This window comes from Camelus dromedarius, chromosome 12 (assembly GCF_036321535.1).
Source record: "Camelus dromedarius isolate mCamDro1 chromosome 12, mCamDro1.pat, whole genome shotgun sequence".
Lineage (NCBI taxonomy): Eukaryota > Metazoa > Chordata > Mammalia > Artiodactyla > Camelidae > Camelus > Camelus dromedarius.
In genome coordinates, this window is record NC_087447.1 from 68,830,777 (window position 1) to 68,845,717 (window position 14,941).

A 14,941-nucleotide genomic window follows, 5' to 3' on the forward strand; every position below is an offset into this window, starting at 1 on the left:
TACACCCTAAAAGTCACCTTAAAAGTCATGCCCTGGTAGCCCTGCTATAGTCTCCTCCCCCTGAGTGTGGGCGGGACCTATGACTCACTTTTTCACCAATAGAATATGGCAACGGCGATGGGATGTCACTCTCTTGGTTAGCTTACCTTATGTAAGACTCAGTCATAGCAAATTGGAGAGATTCTCCAGCCAGTCTTAAAGAAGCAAACGGCCATTTGAGATCTGCCTATAGTGAAGGCTACAGGAGGGCCTGAGGGCCTCAGTCCTACAGCCACAAGGACATGAATTCTGCCAACAACCATGAAGGGCTTGGAAGTGGATTCTTCCCTCAACAAGCCTCCAGATGAGGACGCAGGCTGGCTGGCAGCTTGACTGAAGCCTATGAGATCCTGAGCAGAAAACCCAGCTGAGCCATGCCCAGACTCCTACCCACAGAAACCTTGAGAAAATAAACGTGTCTTGTTGTAAGTTACTAAGCTTTAGTAATTTGTTGAACAGCAATAAGAAACAAACACAGAGGCAGTTCTCATTGTTTTAATCTTGCTAGGAGGTAGCGCCCTGCCTCTCCCTACTGAGGCTGAAGGGAGCCAGACATTTCTTCTATGTTCCCCCAACATTGAATTCAGGATTATGATGTTAGGTCTGTTCAACTAGGTGCACTCAGTCCTGGATAAAAGACATGGATATTCACAGGAAACAGTAACAATGATATTAAGAATTACTTGGGGGAAAGGGGATGGGAAGGGATAAATTGGGAGTCTGAGATTTGCAAATATTAGCTACTGTATATAAAATAGATAAACAACAGATTTCTTCTGTAGAGTACAGACAACTATATTCAATATCTTGTAGTAACCTATAATGGAAAATGAATATATATATATATATACATGGAAGACTGAAACATTGTGCTGTACACCAGAAATTAACACATTGTAACTGACTATTCTTCAATTTCAAAACAAGTTTTTTAATTTAAATAATTATTTTTAAAAATTAGGCAGAATTATTTTTTTCTGTTACCTATCGCTTTTGCTATATTCCATTTGTTAGAAGTGAGTCATTAAGTCCAACCACACTAGCGGCGAGGGGATGGCACAAGGGCATGAAAACCAGGGAGCAGGATACCGGGATACATCAGGCGCCATCACGGAGGCCCCAGCTGCAAATGGAGCCACAGCAGGCACTCAGCATTGGTCTCTGCTGCCGGCAGGCTGGACGTTCAGAGGCAGCAGCAGGTCGATCAGCCTTAGGAATTGAAAGCCCACATGACCGACTCGTCCACAGCTCCATATAATGACCCCATAGCCACTTCATTTATGTGCCCATCATGTCGACACCGGGGTGGTCAGTGCAGAGGCTGGCTCATGTCGGTTGACTGAGTCATTCTGTAATTTTGGTTGTTTAGTTTCTCTTCCATGGTATATGCTTCCTGCTGAACATTATCATATGATACAAAAATCTTCGCATTTTGTGTCCACTTCAACATATCCATCCGATTAAAAACAGATAAACAACAAGGACCTACTTACTCTATAACATAGGGAACTATAGTCAATATCTTGCAATAACCTATAATACAAAAGAATCTGAAAAAGAATATATATATATAATGCAATACTGAATCACTTTGCTGTACACCTGACACATTGTGAATCAACTATATTTAAATAAAAAAAGAAAAGAAAAAACGTATTTATTCAAATGACTACCCTAGAATTTCATCTCGAACCTTCCCATCTTTTTCCTTCCAGACGCATGACCAACTGACCAGACTTCTTGAAATTGCCCATAACTTTCCATAGAACATAATCATCATTTGCATATTCCTGCTGCATATAGCGTGTCAATTATATTATGCCTACTTCCCTGAACCTTTCAATCCCTCCCTTTAGTGTCTACATAATAATTATAGCATTTAGACTTAACTCAGCTTGAGCGACTAATGGGTATGCTTTCTACCCATTCTAATAGTAAAGTTTGCCTCATTACCTGGTGTCCTTGCCAGTCTTAAGTCTTTTACTGCAGGAGAGTACTAAAAAGTCAATAAATTCTTTCATATTCAATTGTGGAATTCAGCCCCATAATCAAGGACCCTCACACTCCAGTCTCAGGCTCACTCTTCCAACTCCTACTGGATACTTCTGCAATGCCTTTGGGATATATTCCTGTTCCTCCCTTATCCAGTCCAGCACCTCTCAAGCTGTATTATTCTGTAATTTAATCATAATAAAACTACTGGCCAGGATAAAGGGTGAAAAGTAGGTCTGACAGGGGCAGGTTGCTTTGCAGCAGAAATGCCAATGAGTTGTCTTTCAACTCAATAAACCACTAGCTCTTAATAGGAAGACATGGGCCATTTTTGCAGATTCAGAAAATTCTGGGAAGCCAAAATGTAAGTAAGGGGTGTCTCTCCAAATAGCCCCATCTCAGGTGTTAGGGGTCCAGATTCTCTCAACCAGGACCCTAAACTTGATACAACAGATCTGCCTTGATGTGTCTTTTAACCATCTTTCACTCAGACAGTTGGATCCTAGGTTTGGTCATCTTCTTCTGCCCCCGCTGATGTGGGAAATAGATATTTCTTTATTGACAGTTAAATAAGTCTTCTGGCTTTTATACCTAATTTCAATTGTCTGTTCATTGGCTTTTCTGAAGCATAAAGATGTTTAGCAATAGCCCTTCAATTCATCCATTCTTATAGCTTCCATTTCCTCCGTGGCTCACCTGACACACTGCTCCCCCTAGCGCTCTTCGTTCACATGGTGGAGCATCACAGTCACACGGCGGAAGTCTGCACGTGCTCCTCCCGCCAACAGTGATGGAGTCCTCGTTACCAGCGGGGCAGTGAGTGACCCAGCCCCCAAAACCCCACCTTATCACCTTTTTTTTTCAGTCCATACCACTTCTGGTAACAATTGTTGCAGGTTACGTTTTCCAAAAGCTAAGTCTGCGACCGAATTTAGGATGCAAGCCCAACAAATCTTCTAACCAAACAGAAGGGAAGCTCGAGAGTGAGTACTGCTCATCAGACTTGCCCTGCTTCCGGCTGCAAGGTCCAGCCTTCTCACCCTGCTCTATTCAGTCACTGGATGTGAGTTTCCCCAACAACGGAGTGACCTTGGGCAAGGAAGGTGACCACAGAGGCAGACCCTGAAGGAGCTGGCAGCTAGAAGCTGTCTGTGTCCTGCACTCTCCCCAGTGGGGCTATAAACCCTTACAAGTGATCTGGGCGGCACATCTCTATGTCTACCACACGGTGGCAGTAGAGGAAGAACTGAGCTGAGAGTATAACAGGAAATTTCATCTGCCCAAACAATTGCAGAATACTGCTACATGAAGTTGGCAGAAATATGGGGAACGTGTCTGAGGCTGGAATGGGAAATGTGAAGCTGCTAGAGCAAGCGAGTTCTAAATTTTACCTTGGACTTTATTTAGCGATATGGATATAATTACCAGATTATGGATTCAACTAGAAAAGCTGAAGTAGCCAGGAGCTGCTTTCTTGCTTCTCAACTAATTGAGAAAATTTGAACTCAGAGGTGGCACTAGCTAGGTTCTGGCTTCTATATTGTAAACATAGAATTTCTTTCAATTAAGGACTTCACAAATAGAAATCCTGAGTGAATTTATAACATATGAATTAGAGGGTCACTACCTATTAATTACATCCTATTAAAGGATGTAGAAGGCATTCTCTCTCCATCGAGACTTAGAAAAGGAACATGTCAATATCTTTGAAGTCCTCAAGTGATGGTTTTCTGTAGATCAGATTGCTGGTGGAAGATGCTGAAAATTAAATAACCTCCCTAATTTCAACGGTAAGAAAGTCATTCTGGCAAAATCAAGGAACACTTCGCCAGAGAACCCTAGAGTCCAAACCATTCTGAATCAGAAAACTCAGCTCCCTTGGATAGAAATTATGCTGTTTTTGGCTCTACTAATTGTTATTTAAACAGGAGATCACCAGGATCAAAATATATAGGCAGCCCAGTAATGTTTAACTTTATTTGTGTAACAAAAATTCTTGAGAACAGGGGTCTAATTTAAGCCTTTAATGCAGGGAACTGTTGGTCTTCACCAAATTCCTGAACTGTCAGCTCACAAACCAAGAACCCTTCGAATACAGAGGAGACCAGCAGGACCACCACAATTTGTACAGGCAGACAAATTGTGCGTTGCACAACTTTAGAGGACACTATTCACTATTCCAATGATTTTGCAGTATAAGGCAATAAGGTATCTTGAAGACCAGGTTCTGGTTTTCAATCTATCCAAATTCAGTACTGAAAGAGAGGTAAGCCTGATGGCCAATCCTATTTCAACATCATAGGCAGATACAGTAATGCATCTTCCTAGCTCTCTCCAGTGGAAACTGCTGAAATTTTCAAGGTTAAATTACACTGGAGAAAGGAAATACCCAAACCTGTCAGGAGTTACTGGACATTGGCCCTAATCATTAATTGCTGGGAAATCAAAATGCTATTGTGGTCTTCTCATTATAATGGAGACTTACAGGGATCAAAATATAAGTGGGTATTTGACCCAAGACTGCTCTTTTATAAGCTCACTGGGACCCCAAAACACCACATGGTTATTTCCCCAGTTCCTCAATGTTTTATTGAATAGATATCCTTAGCACCTCGCAAAACCTGCACAGTAATTTAGTAGAAAAAGCCAAATCGAAGCCCATATAGCTCTCTAACTCTATCAAGAATAAATCAAAAGTAAGACCTCATCCGTGTTATCATCTCTAAAGTCTTGAAGAAATTCAGGGTAAGGATTCATGCCACATTCCTCCTTGGCTTCCCAGTTTGGCCACTGCTGAATGTAGATAATTCTTAGCAAGTGAGAGAGAAATATTTTAAGCTTAATCAGATCAAGACTTCTTTTACCATTCTTGTGCATGAAAACCTGATAGCATCTGACTGCAAACATCTGCTATGCTTTGTCTAAGGGCTTTCTTGACTAAGTCAAATGCCAGGGAGTAGCCACCAACAGTGATTTGTGGGAGCCCTTGGCTGGGATACCTCTGGGAGGATTTCTTCACTGCCTCCCAGAATTTCCCAGAGGGATTAAGACCCAGTTGACCACAGCAGAAGTCTGCTTAAAAACACACCCCATATTGGCTTCCTTTCCGTTCTTGTTTCATTCACATTTCTGCCCTTTTGTTGGTGCTTCCTGAGATTATCTCCCAAATAACCACTTATATTCAAATTCTCATCTCAGGATTTTCTTTTGAGGGAACCCAGTGTAAGAGGAATCTATGTCAGAAACAATGGATTGTAAGTCAGTTCCTTTACAATGAAAGGAAACTGTTTGGAGGGAGAACACTCTGGAAAATCCCAAGATTTAATTTATAAAATCAGTCTATTACAGAAATTCAGTAATACTGACATCAAGGGGAAAAGCATAGTGGGTGAGCCCTCATTACTGATTTGAAGTCTCAGGGCTGTTTTCAGCTTCCAACCCTCCCAGAGCTTGTCACTGCTACGATGGTCCCTGGGCTCTGCAGCATCTAAATCTTGTTCCCAGCTGATCTCAGGTACTTAGAGGACTGTTCTTTCTGTCACCTTCCCACTTCAGATGGAAATGCACACACCCCAAAGGTTGACTTCTACCAAAATGCTATGTGACCCCTTCTCTTCCCCTTAGTCACATCTGCTTCTCCTCTGCTCAGACCCACACATCTTATGACACTAGCCCCTCCATAATGGGCTTAAATTTCATTAGCCATCACGACCAGCTTTGGGGAAGCTAGATTTTGAAGGTAATCTGAATGTCTAGGACACCCATCTATCCACTTCCTTATGGGGCAAGAAGATGGACATAAGGTGTAGACCTTGAGTAACTGATAGAGGGAGCAAAGTTAAGCTGCAACATGGGATGTTAAGAAAAAGGCTCCTGCCACAAGCACACGAAATCTGTGAGGTGCAGCAAAAGCAGTCCTAGGAGGGAATTGCATAGTGATACAGGCCTTCCTCAGAAAACAAGAACAATCTCAAATAAACAACCTAACCTACCACCTAAAAGGATCAGAAAAGGAAGAGCGAACAAAACCCAAAGTCAGCAGAAGGAAAGAAATAATAACAATCAGGAGGAAATAAACAAAACCAAAATTTAAAAAAAAATAGAAAAATCAATCAAATCAAGAGTTGGTTTCTTGAAGGAGTAAACAAAATTAACAAACCTCTGGCCAGGCTCACCAAGAAGAAAAGAGAGAGGGCACAAATAAACAAAATAAGAAAGGAAAATGGAGAAATTACAACTGACACTACAGAAATATATAAGAAAAGGCTACTGCACTTCATTAGCATTTATTAGCTGAGAAAATTAAATGCTTGCTCTCTGCTCTGCCAGGACTCAGGAGCTTGCTACACTGATATTGAGGGGATATTAAATAACCTTGTCCAACTACAGTGACAGGTTTAGAGGACACCAACATTCAGGGTAAGACTTGAATTCTTGTTTAAAAGCAATAAAGACTCAAGCTCATCTAAGCTAAATGGGCCTTTTATTTTAACGAATGTCTGTGAGCTCTGAAGGGGAGACCAAGAATCTTGTGATAACTGGAATTTCTGCTGCCTGTCTTCAAGCGAAAAACTGAAATCCTAACGTCATTGCAAACGCACGTTCCTAAAGGTCAGACGCCAGCGGTGCGGTTCTATCAAACAGAATGGACTCATTACAAGGAGATCCCCCTGATCTGTCCCTGCCCCTTAATGACGTATTAGGATGCACTCTCCATCACAAACTGATGCTTTAACGTTTTTAATTCTGTTAACCCCACCCCAACTGGTAAAACCACCCTCACACAAGAAGTGAAGACATATTAAGCCTAGGCAAGTATTAGAAAGGGGGAGCTTCTCATTAACCTCAACCTTTCTCTCCAAACTCAGGTTGAATTTCTGTTACCTGAACAAGTTCCTAGGGAGAACATGGGGATGAGGAAGGACACGAGGCTAGGCTGCAAGAGAAAAGGAAAACAAGTGTTCTCCAGCCTGTGATGCAAACCCAGGTCAAACCACCTGCGGACAGGAACCGCTGGACAGGCTGTCAGATCCACTGTGGCTCCACTAGAGGGAGCAGGTGCCAAGTGTGGCTGAGCTCCAGAAAAGATGTTTGTGCTAAATACGTTCTGATGTTCTGAGATTATGGTGGAGGAGGAGCGGGAGCTTGGGTAGGACCAGAGTATTAATAGATTTGTTGACAGCACGGTGGGTGGGAGTTACAGTACAAGAACAAAGAGGGCAGTTCACACAAGGGGGCTGTTCCCTGGGAAGCCAGGAGAATTGCAGCAGAATTCCACTGACACTTCCCATTAGCTTTGGCCACCGAGGAGAAAAATTCATGCAGAATTTGGAACCAGATGTTTCAGGCTTCGCGGAGACTTAGGGCAACTCATCCTTCCTTTCTCAGTTAGCAGAGAATCAGTGTTGAATATAATGGACAACAGTTCCCAGAATGGAATGAATGCAAGGCTTCTGTGAATTGGCTGACATTTATATGACATTTATGCCCAAGCAAGAGCCTGCCTTAACTGTGGCTGATGGTCCAATTCTTCCCAAGTTGTCCTTGTCCTTGCTGGTGACTTGATGTGACTTTTGAGTATATGCTGTGGGCCCTGACATATCACATTTCTAAATTCTCCTAACCATAAATTCTGAAGGTGTGCTCACTAGGATGGAAACCCTCACCAGATAGTTCTAAGCAAGATTTGGAGAATTAAGTGCCTCCCTTCCTCAGGTGGGCAGTTCCTACAGCCATAATTTGTTGTCAGGAACCCTGTTGACGATCCTCAGAATAAGGTGATTTTCTGCCTATGCCCTGTTCACTCAGCCTGGTTCAACAGTGGCTTAATGGAAAGCTTCACCCTGACTTCTAGAAAGAAGTCATCTGGAAGTCCAAGGTCTCTCTGCTCCAAACCAAGCCAAATGGTTTACACTCCCAAAGTAGTAAACCTTGGATATTCAAAGAAGAATCTTCCATCAATGCACCAAACAAATGAAGGATGTATTAAAGTCTACAGAAAGCCCCTTCTCCCACATTTGAGGCCCTTCCCTAGCAAGAAATAAGCGTAGTTCCTTCCATTTCAAACAGAGACATTTTTGCTATTGACATAAAATAATCATTTCTAAAGTCAGGCAGATAAAATCCTTGTTTGGAAAAAAACACCTACTTCCAAGCTCTCCTTGGACAGGGGCCTACACTGTTAATTAGGCCCTGAGGACCCACTTAGACACCACCCACCCAAACCAAAAACCATAGCCACTGTAAGACCCTGCCCCATTTCCTCCATACCACTCCCTGTCCTGATGACGTAAAGGAAGCTCGGCCTTTCCTGGTCTTGTGACCCAGACAGCGAGAGATTAAGACCACAGAGGCCCAGTTTGGATAAGTGCCACCCAAGGTAGGTCTCTGCTCCCTAACGGCCTGTGCAACACTGCTACAGCTGGGAACTCTCTTGCTTGAGCAGAAATCTCAAGTCTAGCATAATACCTGGCACAAAGGATGAGTAAGCCCATCCGAAAAAGGATTCTCCAGATCCTGTGTTGGAGTGGAGGATACACAAAGGCCGTACCCCTGTCCATAGCTGGGGAAGCTGCCTCTCTGCAGAGCCTCAAGCCTGGAGAAAGGCAGAGTGGCCGAGCATCCGGCAGCTGAGCTCATTAACTGTTCAGTCCTTTGTTTTTTAAGTAGATTTGATTGACGGCATGAGACAATGCCATTCATCAGAGGGGACTGGGGATTCTGTCTGGCTGGTTACACAATCTTGTGAATATACTAAAATTCACCAAGCTTATACTTTGAAACAATGACTATTACGGTTTGCAAATTACATCCTAATTCCTAAATAAGCAGTCCCCTTTCCCCCCAAAATTTTCAGTGGTGGAAGGAGGTAAAATTATTGTTAAGTTTACAGATGACTGTGCTGGAAATTTGGTAAACTAAAGTGTTAAAAACAATACCATTTAAAACAATATTCATTGAGAAAGTTGTTCTGGAAAATGCCCTTTTTCATTATCTGTTCTATAAATACCCCAAGTTTCAGGGAAAAGAATAATATGCAATATATAATTTAAAAGGTGTGACCAGGCGTCAGAGTGTAGATTATATAAGATGGTTATGTTGCAGCTGGACCCGGACAGCTCTATGTTATCTCTGGGAATGCCTGGGATTCTGGCACTGACTCCTAGCCAAGATTAAGGGCAGTGAGCTAATGATTTATGACGTGCTGTTTAAAGTCTGAACTCTCCTGGTGTCAGCCAGGACCAATTTTTAGAATTGATAGCTTATACCTGTGTAACCAGTTGGACAGCCTGGCTTGGCTACGTGACCAAGAAAGACATAAAAGACCAAGATGGAAACTTAAATTCCTCTCCCAGAACAAAGATCTATCAGCATACAGTTCTTGGCAATTCAGTCTGGAGACAAGATACATCCTTGTGCAAATAAGGACACTGAGGAGCTACGCTGGGAAGTTTCTTGTGCTTCGGATGCTTGATTGTTCTCTTTTTCTCCTGCTGTGCTGTATACTTTGCCTTTATTGATCATGGTCTGTGAGGTCTTGTAAGTCTTTCAATTATCCAGTCTAATGTATCCTTTGTACTAGCAATGCATTCCACACTGCAGGTCTTTTATACAAAGTAAGGGACTATCACTTATATGTTGAATCTAAAAAAAAAAAAAAAAAAAAAAGACAAATGAACTTATTTACAAAACGGAAGCAAACTTATAGTTACCGGGGGGGGGGGGGGAGGGATAAATTGGGAGTTGGAGATTTGCAGATACTAGCTACTATATATAAAATAGATAAACAATAATTTTCTACTGTATAGTACAGAGAAATATATTCAATATCTTGTAGTAACCTGTAATGAAAAAGAATATGAAAACAAATATATGTATGTGTATGTATGACTGAAACATTATGCTGTAGACCAGAAATTGACACAACATTGTAAGCTGACTAGGCTTCAAACAAAAATAAAACAGAAAAGAAAAAGTAAAGGAAGACAAGCCTTAGAAATTCTATTCCAGTGAGGCTGTCAAAACCCTGTGAACAAATATAAGCAGAGGGCATTCCCATCTCTTGGGGCAGTGCCACCATATCCAGCAGCTGGTCATGAAAAGAGATGCCAAAGAGGACGTTGCCCTTCCCCAGCCTGGAAACTCCAACCTGGTTGCTCAATTCAAACCACCAAAACTGGTACATTCCACAGACAAGGGTACAAGAGCTGTATTTGTGAGAGAGAAGCTTATGCTGCTGAAGTACTTTCTCAGTGAGTCCAAGAGGTAAGGGTCAGGCTGCAACCCTGAATCTGAGACTCTACCAGCCCACCTCACGTCATTTAACACCTAGAACACAGGTCTAAGTCAGAGACTCTCATAACCTCCCAAGCCATGTCAGCAAATTTGTCACAAACATCCTCTGATCACGTCCGGGTTGAAAAATACATATGGTTAAAATTTACCCGAACAATCCTGGAGCCCAAACATCCAGTTCAGGAGGACAAGATCCCCCAAACCCCCCATACAGGTCACAGTCAGGTCCTCTAGACCCACCAGAGCGTTCCTCACATATTAGCCTATCTCTCTGGCACAGGTGTTCACATTTCTCCAAATACCCACTGATAAACTATCAGGGGCACACGGTTCTCTGTCCTCATGGCTTTGGAGTAAGCTTTAGACGCTTCCCTCTGCTGTTCCTGAGTTCACAGTGTCAAGACAGTACGCAGGGAAAGGCCTGCCTCACTGAATCTGATTACCAGACCCATCCTTTCTGACTGCCATTTAACCGCTTTCATTCATTCTGTCACGATGACCCGACTGCCATCCTCTTCACCCACAGTGTAACCAACGGGCAGCCGGCTTGCTGCCACCTTAGAGGGTTTCACCAACAGCCTGGGTCTCAGGATACTGGCTTGTATTTGTCATTCACTCCCACGGCGGTGTCCTAGACCTCACCATCTGGGACCACATGGCTCTGAGATCCATGCATTCAGCAGCTGGTTCTTTCCACTTGTTTAGGGGACAGAAGAGATTTCTGTGGCCTGCAAGAGCCCTAATGGAGGGACACCTTCCAAGGAATAATCAGGGCCAGTGCAAACCCCTCTGAGCCGTGGATTCACTTTTCCTCTTTGAAATACCTTTGGATATTGCTTTGAAAGCTGACAGCACAAGAGAGGAAATAGGTTGTTTTTGTTTGTCTATTTTTGGGTGGGAAGGAATCCAGTTAACCTTTTCTTCAGGACCACCTATTTCCTAGGGGACAGAGTAAACACTGAGAATCAGTTCTCCAAAGACTCTCTCCCAGGAAAAGACTCTGGCCTTAGTCTTTATTCCCAGGAGGATGATTCTCCCTACCCAGGCAAATGGAAAAACAGTGAAGGAATTTAAATTAAAAAACAAAAAACACGCACACATACAATAAATACAGCAGACTTGATTCTGCCTCACACTTTGATTTAGAGCAGACATAAATCACTCTTCTGCCTAAACTGCTTCCATTTTAAGCTCAGTTTTGGCTCTGTCAGGCCAGTGCATCTCCAGCAGAGCACCTAAGAGGAACAATGTGCAGCCTAAGACATGAAGTGTCATCTGGCTGTTCTTGCAGACTGGCTCTTTCCTCAATACCCAGAACACTGGTAAACACCCATGGGACACAGACACCTAGCAGGGCACTGAACCGGGAACATTTGACCTGAGACAAGACTATGGTTCACATATACAACAGTTGCGTTATTGAAAAATGTGTATTTGTTTATATGCATTCTCATTTAATTCAAGCACTATTGTCCAGCTGATAGACTTAATTGTCAGATTATCAGCTGTTTTGACATTTTTAATTTATGATACTAATTCTGTTTACTTTTTGCATATCTGGCAGGTTTTAGGTATCTTATTTGAGATATTTTTAAATTTTATTTTACTGCAGTACAGTCAGTTACAATGTGTCAGTTTCTGATGTGCAGCACAATGTCCCAGTCATGCATAGACATATATATACTCGTTTTCATATTCTTTTTCATTAAAGGTTATCACAAGATATTGAACATACTTCCCTGTGCTATACAGAAGAAAAAATTTTAATCTATTTTTACATATAGTGGCTAACATTTGTAAATCTCAAACTCCCAGATTTATCCCCTCCCATCCCCTTTCTCCGGTAACCATAAGATTGTTTACTATGTCTGCAAGTCTGTTTCTGTTTTGTAGATTATTTGAGATATTTATGGAGTTTCATCCCCCCTCAAAATGTATTTTTGTAACAAAACACTCCAAGTGTGGAATTGCAGTATTGTTTAAAATGTAAATTAAATGTGTTTTCAAATGTGTTTCTGAGAAATCTGTATAACTTACAAGAAATCAAAGTCCCTCTTATCCCATTTGTTTCGGTTCCAGAAGACTAGCCTTGCTGAAATACAAAATGTTTCGGGCATTAGTGGAAAATGAAATACCTCTTCTTATTCCCAGCTGTTCAGTGCATTAAACTCTCAAATGCCACGTAACAAGTATTTGACTTCTTAAACTCTGCTTTTATGAAAGACAAAAAGCATGAATATATTAAGTTTATAATACTAGAAACCATGAAATGAAAATAGCCTTTAAATAGCCTTTTATATACTTCAATATTACCAATTTTTCTTATTTCCTTTTCTCACCATTTCTAGTTGTGCTTGTTTATTTGAATTGAAAACTCGGGTCCTGTGAAACTCTTACAACACTTCTTGGATTGTAAGCAACCACTACAAGCCTTATGGCAAGCCTGGTTTGGACCAATTTTAACAGTGTGAACAAAAAATACTGCAAATCATCTCAGTAAACAAAGAATGCTGAAGCCATCAAGTCACCAGCAACTGCCACCCCCCACCCCCCAGTGAAGACAAGCCTGTAGCCTGCCCTCTGCAGCCACTCACAGTGGTGTACCCTGAGGGGACACAGAATAAGAAAGGACAGGAGACTGGCCTTAGATAGCTAGGTGCACATCAAAGGAATGAATTCAATGAGGCCAAATGTTTGCTTCCTCCCATACACAGAAAAGCTCTTAATTCTTTAACTTGAGATGCCTGGTTTTCTTTAGCTAACACGTAATCTTTAAAGTTTCAACTACCTGTTCTTTGTTGTAAAACTCGTATATATCCTGGCTCCTCCCCTACCTCCTTGGAGCAGTCCCTCAGAGCGATCTGAGAAGCTGTCATCCCAACTCGAAGGGGTTCAAGTCCTCAGCAATGTCTGCCAAATAAAACATAACTCTCAACTTTTAGGCTGTGCATTTATTTCAGTTGACAATAGAAAGTAGACTTCTGTTTTTTTTTTTCTTCCTACCTACCTTCATATCTCCTATTATATCAACACATGGATTTCCAAGTCTTTTTTTATAATGTCACTGAAACCTAATTCACACTAGCGTAAGGACTGACTTGTCCTTACTTATGGGAGCATTCACTGCACAACAGTCCAATGGGGACAGGAAACACATTGGGGGCAGGGCCAGATGTATGTAAGCCCCCATGTGACACCACACCCAGCTGTTTCATCATGGTGGTGTTGTGGAAAAATGTGTTACAGCTCAGTGTTACAGCTCAGTTGTGACAGCAAACTGGATCCAGGCGAGAGACCAAGCAACACTCAGAGAGTTGGAGAACTCAGGTTTATTACGCCAGTGGGCCCAGAGGAGTTAACACTCCAAGCTCTGGACCCTGATTGTAGGTTTACACAGGACTTTATGGGCTGCCCGTTTACACTTTGCAACATCATATGCAAATAAAGTATAACAAAAGTTGACCAACTAGGAACAAGCTTTGTAGAAATAGACCAATCAGGAGGGAGAGGAATAACCAATCAGGAGTGAGGGAAATGGACCAATTAGGAGTGAGGGAAATAACCAATCAGGAGAAAGCTCAGGGAACCAATAGAATTTTAGGGGTAAGTAAGCCGTTTCAGAGGCAAAAAGTGAGATAGAGCCTCTGGGCCAGGGAATCAGATGATGCTGGCAGGAGAGTGGTGGCCCTGCCTGGGGGTCCTGCTGATCTTTTTATGGGGCTTCCCACCTCAGTGGGAGGGGTTCAGAAGATTTGTGTTCAGGGAGGAGTGACCGAGATGGTGGAGTAGAAAGCTTCTGAGCTTACCTCCTCCCACAGACACATCAAAACTACAACTATTGAAGACCAAATTCGAGACCTGATGACTAGAAGATGACCTGATAGAGAGATCGTGCTCATGATTGATGAGAAAGACTGCAAGACTAGCAGAAAAGATCTTCTACACATAAAGATATAAAGAAGGAGCCACAATAAGTTGGGTAAGAGAGGTAACGGGGCAGAATAGTCAAGACATATTCTGCCAGGTGGGTGCAACCCACAAACCGGAAGAAATGACACTTTCAGTGGTTCTTCCTCAAGAAGCGAATGGTCTGAGCCCCACACTGGGCTCCCTGGACTAGGGCTCCTGCACTGGAAGACAAGTCCCCAGAACATCTGGATTTGAAGGCCAGCAGGCCATACCTTAGGGAGAGCCAGTGGGCATGGGGAACAGAACCCCCCCCCCCCCCTTAAAGGGCATATACAAAATCTTGCATGGTTTGGGATTCAGAACAGAGACAGTGATTTGGAAGAGCCTGGGTCAAACCCTTTCACTGATCATGGACAGTCTCTGGGAGAGGAAGGAAAACACTGGCGCTCACTCTGGGGACATAAACCCTGGGGGCAGCCATTCTGGGGACTTGTTCTACCATAAGGACACTGGTGCTGACAAGTGCCATTCTGGAGTCCTCCTCTAGCTTATTAGCTCCAGGATGCAGCCCAACCAACGAGCCTGTCAGCAGGAGTACCAGGACACCTCAGGCCAAGCCCCTAGTCCCATGAGAGCCCCATCCATGAGCAGGTCACATGCCCTAAGATCCCTTGAGCCCAGAGCAGTCACAGGACTTAACCTTGTT